The 7,395-nt window shown below is 30.3% G+C and overlaps 1 pseudogene; it reads left to right on the top strand.

The window, feature by feature from the left end:
* Positions 1-4,085: 4,085 nt before the first annotated feature.
* Positions 4,086-6,934, top strand: LOC146929388 (uncharacterized; annotated as a pseudogene).
* Positions 6,935-7,395: the final 461 nt, after the last annotated feature.

Raw genomic sequence — 7,395 nt, 5'->3', positions numbered from 1 at the left:
AACCTTTGGTGACCAAAATTTTATCCTACCTTTTTGGCTTGGTTTCTTCCCAAATTCCTACTATAGTTCATTCTCTTTATGTAATACTCGTTGTATGATGATTATGGACCTAATTATCAAGTTACTTCCCCATAATAAAGTTTAACGTAAGTTCGTCTCCAAAGGAGGAACCTTTGGTGACCAAAATTTAATCCTACCTTTTTGGCTTGGTTTCTTCCCAAATTCCTACTATAGTTCATTCTATTTATGTAATACTCATTGTATGATGATTATGGACCTAATTAACAAGTTACTTCCCCATAATAAAGTTTAAGTTATGTTCGTCTCCAAAGGAGGAACCTTTGGTGACCAAAATTTTATCCTTCCTTTTTCGCTTGGTTTCTTGCCAAATTCCTACTACAGTTCATTCTATTTATGTAATACTCATTGTATGATGATTATGGACCTAATTAACAAGTTACTTTCCGATAATAAAGTTTAACTTAAGTTCGTCTCCAAAGGAGGAGCCTTTGGTGACCAAAAGTTTATCCTTCCTTTTTCGCTTGGATTCTTCCCAAATTCCTACTATAGTTCATTCTATTTAAGTAATACTAATTGTGTGATGTTTATGGACCTAATTAACAAGTTACTTCCCCATAATAAAGTTTAACGTAAGTTCGTCTCCAAAGCAGGAACCTTTGGTGACCAAAATTTTATCCTACCGTTTTGGCTTGGTTTCTTCCCAAATTCCTACTATAGTTCATTCTATTTATGTAATACTCATTGTGTGATGATTATGGACCTAATTAACAAGTTACTTCCCCATAATAAAGTTTAAGTTAAGTTCGTCTCCAAAGGAAGAACCTTTGGTGACCAAAAGTTTATCCTTCCTTTTTCGCTTGGATTCTTCCCAAATTCCTACTATAGTTCATTCTATTTACGTAATACTCATTGTATGATGATTATTGACCTAATTAACAAGTTAGTTCAGGATAATAAAGTTTAACTTCAGTTCGTCTCCAAAGTTGGAACCTTTGGTGACCAAAATTTTATCCTACCTTTTTGGCTTGGTTTCTTCCCAAATTCCAACTATAGTTCATTCTCTTTATGTAATACTCGTTGTATGATGATTATGGACCTAATTAACAAGTTACTTCCCCATAATAAAGTTTAACGTAAGTTCGTCTCCAAAGGAGGAACCTTTGGTGACCAAAATTTTATCCTTCCTTTTTCGCTTGGTTTCTTGCCAAATTCCTACTATAGTTCATTCTATTTATGTAATACTCATTGTGTGATGATTATGGACCTAATTAACAAGTTACTTCCCCATAATAAAGTTTAAGTTAAGTTCGTCTCCAAAGGAAGAACCTTTGGTGACCAAAAGTTTATCCTTCCTTTTTCGCTTGGATTCTTCCCAAATTCCTACTATAGTTCATTCTATTTACGTAATACTCATTGTATGATAATCATTGACCTAATTACCAAGTTACTTCCCCAAAATAAAGTTTAAGTTAAGTTCGTCTCCAAAGGAGGAACCTTTGGTGACCAAAATTTTATCCTTCCTTTTTCGCTTGGTTTCTTGCCAAATTCCTATTATAGTTCATTCTATTTATGTAATACTCATTGTGTGATGATTATGGACCTAATTAACAAGTTACTTCCCCATAATAAAGTTTAAGTTAAGTTCGTCTCCAAAGGAAGAACCTTTGGTGACCAAAAGTTTATCCTTCCTTTTTCGCTTGGATTCTTCCCAAATTCCTACTATAGTTCATTCTATTTACGTAATACTCATTGTATGATGATTATTGACCTAATTAACAAGTTACTTTCCCAAAATAAAGTTTAAGTTAAGTTCGTCTCCAAAGGAGGAACCTTTGGTGACCAAAATTTTATCCATCCTTTTTCGCTTGGTTTCTTGCCAAATTCCTACTATAGTTCATTCTATTTATGTAATACTAATTGTATGATGATTATTGACCTAATTAACAAGTTAGTTCCCGATAATAAAGTTTAACTTAAGTTCGTCTCCAAAGTAGGAACCTTTGGTGACCAAAATTTTATCATACCTTTTTGGCTTGGTTTCTTCCCAAATTCCTACTATAGTTCATTCTCTTTATGTAATACTCGTTGTATGATGATTATGGACCTAATTATCAAGTTACTTCCCCATAATAAAGTTTAACGTAAGTTCGTCTCCAAAGGAGGAACCTTTGGTGACCAAAATTTTATCCATCCTTTTTCGCTTGGTTTCTTGCCAAATTCCTACTATAGTTCATTCTATTTATGTAATACTAATTGTATGATGATTATTGACCTAATTAACAAGTTAGTTCCCGATAATAAAGTTTAACTTAAGTTCGTCTCCAAAGTAGGAACCTTTGGTGACCAAAATTTTATCCTACCTTTTTGGCTTGGTTTCTTCCCAAATTCCTACTATAGTTCATTCTCTTTATGTAATACTCGTTGTATGATGATTATGGACCTAATTATCAAGTTACTTCCCCATAATAAAGTTTAACGTAAGTTCGTCTCCAAAGGAGGAACCTTTGGTGACCAAAATTTTATCCTACCTTTTTGGCTTGGTTTCTTCCCAAATTCCTACTATAGTTCATTCTCTTTATGTAATACTCGTTGTATGATGATTATGGACCTAATTATCAAGTTACTTCCCCATAATAAAGTTTAACGTAAGTTCGTCTCCAAAGGAGGAACCTTTGGTGACCAAAATTTTATCCTACCTTTTTGGCTTGGTTTCTTCCCAAATTCCTACTATAGTTCATTCTCTTTATGTAATACTCGTTGTATGATTATTATGGACCTAATTATCAAGTTACTTCCCCATAATAAAGTTTAACGTAAGTTCGTCTCCAAAGGAGGAACCTTTGGTGACCAAAATTTTATCCTACCTTTTTGGCTTGGTTTCTTCCCAAATTCCTACTATAGTTCATTCTATTTATGTAATACTCATTGTATGATGATTATGGACCTAATTAACAAGTTACTTCCCCATAATAAAGTTTAAGTTATGTTCGTCTCCAAAGGAGGAATCTTTGTTGACCAAAATTTTATCCTTCCTTTTTCGCTTGGTTTCTTGCCAAATCTTATTAATAAAAGTTCTTAAGTTGTCTTAAACTACTTTTTGGAGCCAAAATTTGAGGTTAATTTTGTCATTGTAATATTGACATCTAATGATTATTATTAGTTAATAGGAGTATATATTTAAGTAATTGAACAAACTTTTGCTAAATTTGTGTCATAAACTACTAAATATGTTTTTTTTTTCTTTCATAATCTTAGTTTGTTTTTTTTTCCATTTTTTTTAATTTCATAATCTTATTTTGTTTTTCTTTCATATTAGTATTTAATATATATTAAGCAATTGAACAAACTTTTGCTAAGTTTGTGCCATAAACTACTAAATACATTTTTTTTCTTCCATAATCTTAGTTTGTTTTTTTCGCTTTTTTCTTTCATAATCTTATCTTTTATTTTTTTGATGGACATCATAGTTTGTCTACTATTTTCTCTATTTATTTGGAAATATAAACAACGATCCCCATAATTTTTTTTGTTAACTAACTTTTCCTGAACAAACTTTTGCTAAAAAAAATTCTCATTAAATTTGTGCCACCAAAAAAAAAGAAAAATAAAAAGAAAAAAAACCCCTCATCTAATGTTTGTTTTTTGTAACTAACTCTGTCTACATCTGTGTGCCACTTTATGCCAAACTAATCCTCTCTCAACTCTCTCTATATAAGTAACATCAAATAACATTTATAAGTCATATTTCACCCCCTTCATCCTTCGATTAAATCATCTTGCTTCAAATTAAATTACGTCATATTCTTTTTTTAGCTTTGAATCTCTTTTATTTTTATTTCTAACTTCGCTTTTATATCAACGATTAAAGTGTATCTCTATTAATATTTCTAACTTTGTTTAACTTTATATGATTTATTTTTTCTCAATTCTATGTAGGTTGAATAATGTTATTGGATCTATCATGTATATTCACTTTTCATTTTCAAGTTTATGGTGCACATTCATGTTATGGATGATAGTGGGTCAACTACCTTTGTGTTGTTTGATATAGTTATTTCACAATACTTTGGAAAGACTGCAAAAGAACTAATGGAATTGGTAATGAACGTAAATATATTATTTTTTGTTTTCGTTTTTTATGTAAGATAAAAACAATAAACTTTGATCTTAATTGTTTACTAATACAAATCACAAACAAGGAAAGGCCACGTATGATTATCCAACTGAGCTTGACACCTTACGTGACAAGGATATGCTTTTCAAACTTAAAATCAATAAAAAATGTTGACCAGAAGTTTTATACATATGTCGTCAAAAAAGTTGTCCGATGACAGTGAAATCATTAATGAGTTTAAGAAAAAGTATCACATGAAGTGTCATGTTACTCCTCAAACTGGGGAGGAAGATGATGTTGATTTCAATGGTCCTAATACTCCCCAAACTGTTGATAACATGAAGGTAGTTAAATACACTTAATATCTACTTTAATAGTACTCATAAAATTTATTTAATTAACTATTGCTATTGCTATGAATTTTTATTCGTGTAGCTTCTTGATGATGAAGCTAATTCTATTCATAAACATACTTATCCATCCAAGTCTTTGATAAAGAGAAATGACGACTGAGATGCAGCACATATTGACATTGATTACCGAACTCAGACGTCAACCACTAAGTTGCAAAAAGTTGTCAAAATTAATCAAGAACTCGAAGATTGATATTTTAGCACTTCTTAGTCTAGACTACTTAGATTTATTTTGTTTCGATTTTTTTTACTCAATAAGTACTTTCTTAATTGTTTTGGAAATTTATTCCTTTGACATTTGCTAATTTGGTTCTTATGACATTTGATACTTTGGTGATGTGTGTCATATATCGAAAAATAACATGTTTACGTTTTTTGTCTACATCAATATTGCTCTATTGGGAGATGCGACGATGACCAAAATCACTTGCGTTGGTGACCAAAATAAATCACCTTATTTTATTTATTGTCTTTCATAACATGATCAGTATTCCCTTTCATATAAAGTGGCAAAAACCCATCTGCATGTGTAATCTCAATTAATATTTTGATCTTGGCCTTAAAATTTAACACTGTCCTACTACAGGTAGGACACACTACTATATCACATCTTGATTATTCGATGGTCTCTAATATTTTTTCGCATATTGATTTTTAGTAATTATTGCATTTTTGTGTGATTGGTATCTTTTTTTTTTTTTTTTTACAGAATGTGATAGGTATCAGCTTGATCAACGTTTTAATTCATGTTCATGTATTAATAAATAAGAGAAACACATCATCCTCATGACTTCCGTCGCTGTAAACGTTTTGTAGAAACTAATAATATGTCATCTAAAATACTCATAATAGAGAAAATAGAGTTTTTAAGTTTTTTTAATTTGTAGGAGTGGACGAGACAGAATGAAATTGAATGAATAATCTTAGCTTTTATCCTTCTTTAAAATTTTTGGCTTTTATCATTTCTTCTCTTCTCTTCTTTGATTTCCATTTTATTTTCCATTTCTTATATTTATGATGATTTATGAGTTCATGGTGATAATGTGTCTCTTTGGCAACAAAGTTGAAATTATCTGCATTTAGACATTTTACTTTCTCAAATCCACATATTACTCATAGTTTGTTATAAGCACAAAGTAAATTTTATGCGAAAAGCCACACAAAAAACCTTACCGAGATGCACACAATTACGAAGATGTTAATTCTACGGAGTAGGCATTTGAATAAGCACACAAGTGGTAAGAGTTCTTCTTTTTTTAACTTAAAATTTATACTATCTAAATTTTCGTTTCTTTACCCCAACAAAAATCACTTTTTTTAAAAAAAAAAAAGTGATTTGAGGCAAATTCTTCCGGTCATTCCAAAGGGAACAAGATATGATGTTGTACATGCTAGCATTAATTCATCATACCTTTGGAAATATTGACGAGTCTTAAAATTGACGGAAAAAATGAGGCTTCAAACTGGATCTTCCTGTTCTGATGTCAATGAAGTCAAAGAGTTCTTAGATTGAATTTTAAATGTTGGAGATGGAAACATCGGAGAAAACAATTATGAGGAAGTTGAAATGGAAATAGATGGTATGTTGATCGAGAATTTAGGTGACCATGTTGCTTTAATTGGTGATCTTTCATTCTTTTTTTTTTTCAAAATAGGGCAATTTTAGCACCTACCAATGATATTGTTGATTCATTGAACAATTACATTTTATCAATGATTCCTGGTGAGAAAAAAATATACTTATGTACTGATAGTCCGTCTACACATGATGAAAATATTTATAGTCCTGATGAGATTCTCACTCCATAATTTATGAACACCGTCAAATCTTCAGGGTCGCCGAACCATGAGTTAAATCTCAAGGTTGGAGTTCCAATAATGTTGTTGAGAAATATTGATCAACCATTAGGATTATATGCAATGGCACACGCCTTATAATTACCCAAATGGGGAATTTCGTACTTTAGGCAAAGATAAATCAAGACACAATATTGGACAAAATGTTTATTTCCAAAGATTGACATTGACTCCATCTCCATATAATTCAAAACTTACTTTCACTTTTCAACTTAAACAGTTTCCTATTGTAGTCTCATTTACAATGACTATCAATAAGAGTCAAGGACAATTTGTTAAAAATGTTGGAATATATCTTTCAAAACCCATATTTTCACATGGATAGTTAAATGTCGCTCCTTCACGCGTTACTTCACGTGTTGGGATGAAGATGCTGATTTGCAAAGACGAAGGACATGTCTCCAACAAACTTATAATGTTGTCTACAAAGAAGTCTTTCAGAATTTAAGATAGGTAATTTACACATCAATATTTGTATATATTTTCTATTTCATTTTTGTTGTGTGCATCTAGCTGTTTTTAAAGTTTTTTTTTTAATTAAAACAATGTATTTCTTTGGTACTATATATATATATATATAATTATTTAAAATTGGTTGTTGCCATAAAAATTAAAACTTATCAACTAAATTTGATTTACAAATTAACAACATGTTATGCATTTTCCTTATACTTTTTTATGAAAATTATATGAAGATGTAATTTGTATTTCTCTTTATAACTTCTATCATTTAAAAGAAAAATTCATATCTAATCATACAAATTTATTCTATTTCATGGCAGGTTGATCATCATCTTTATGATGAATTTTTTCATTGGAACTAGCAAAAGTCATGGACACTAAACTGAATTTTACCGATTCAAGTGTTGAGAGTTGATACAGCTTTATTATCTATAAATGTGCATATTATTTCCTAAGGCAAAATTATATTAGTAGTTGCATTTGGTTATTTTTAGTTATCTATTTGTTGTGATATCAAGAATTCTAAAT

The sequence above is a fragment of the Medicago sativa genome, chromosome 4 (assembly GCF_051527215.1).
Source record: "Medicago sativa cultivar Bolivia chromosome 4, Bolivia_mono, whole genome shotgun sequence".
In the NCBI taxonomy this organism is placed as follows: domain Eukaryota; kingdom Viridiplantae; phylum Streptophyta; class Magnoliopsida; order Fabales; family Fabaceae; genus Medicago; species Medicago sativa.
This window is presented reverse-complemented; position numbering and strand designations above follow the sequence as displayed.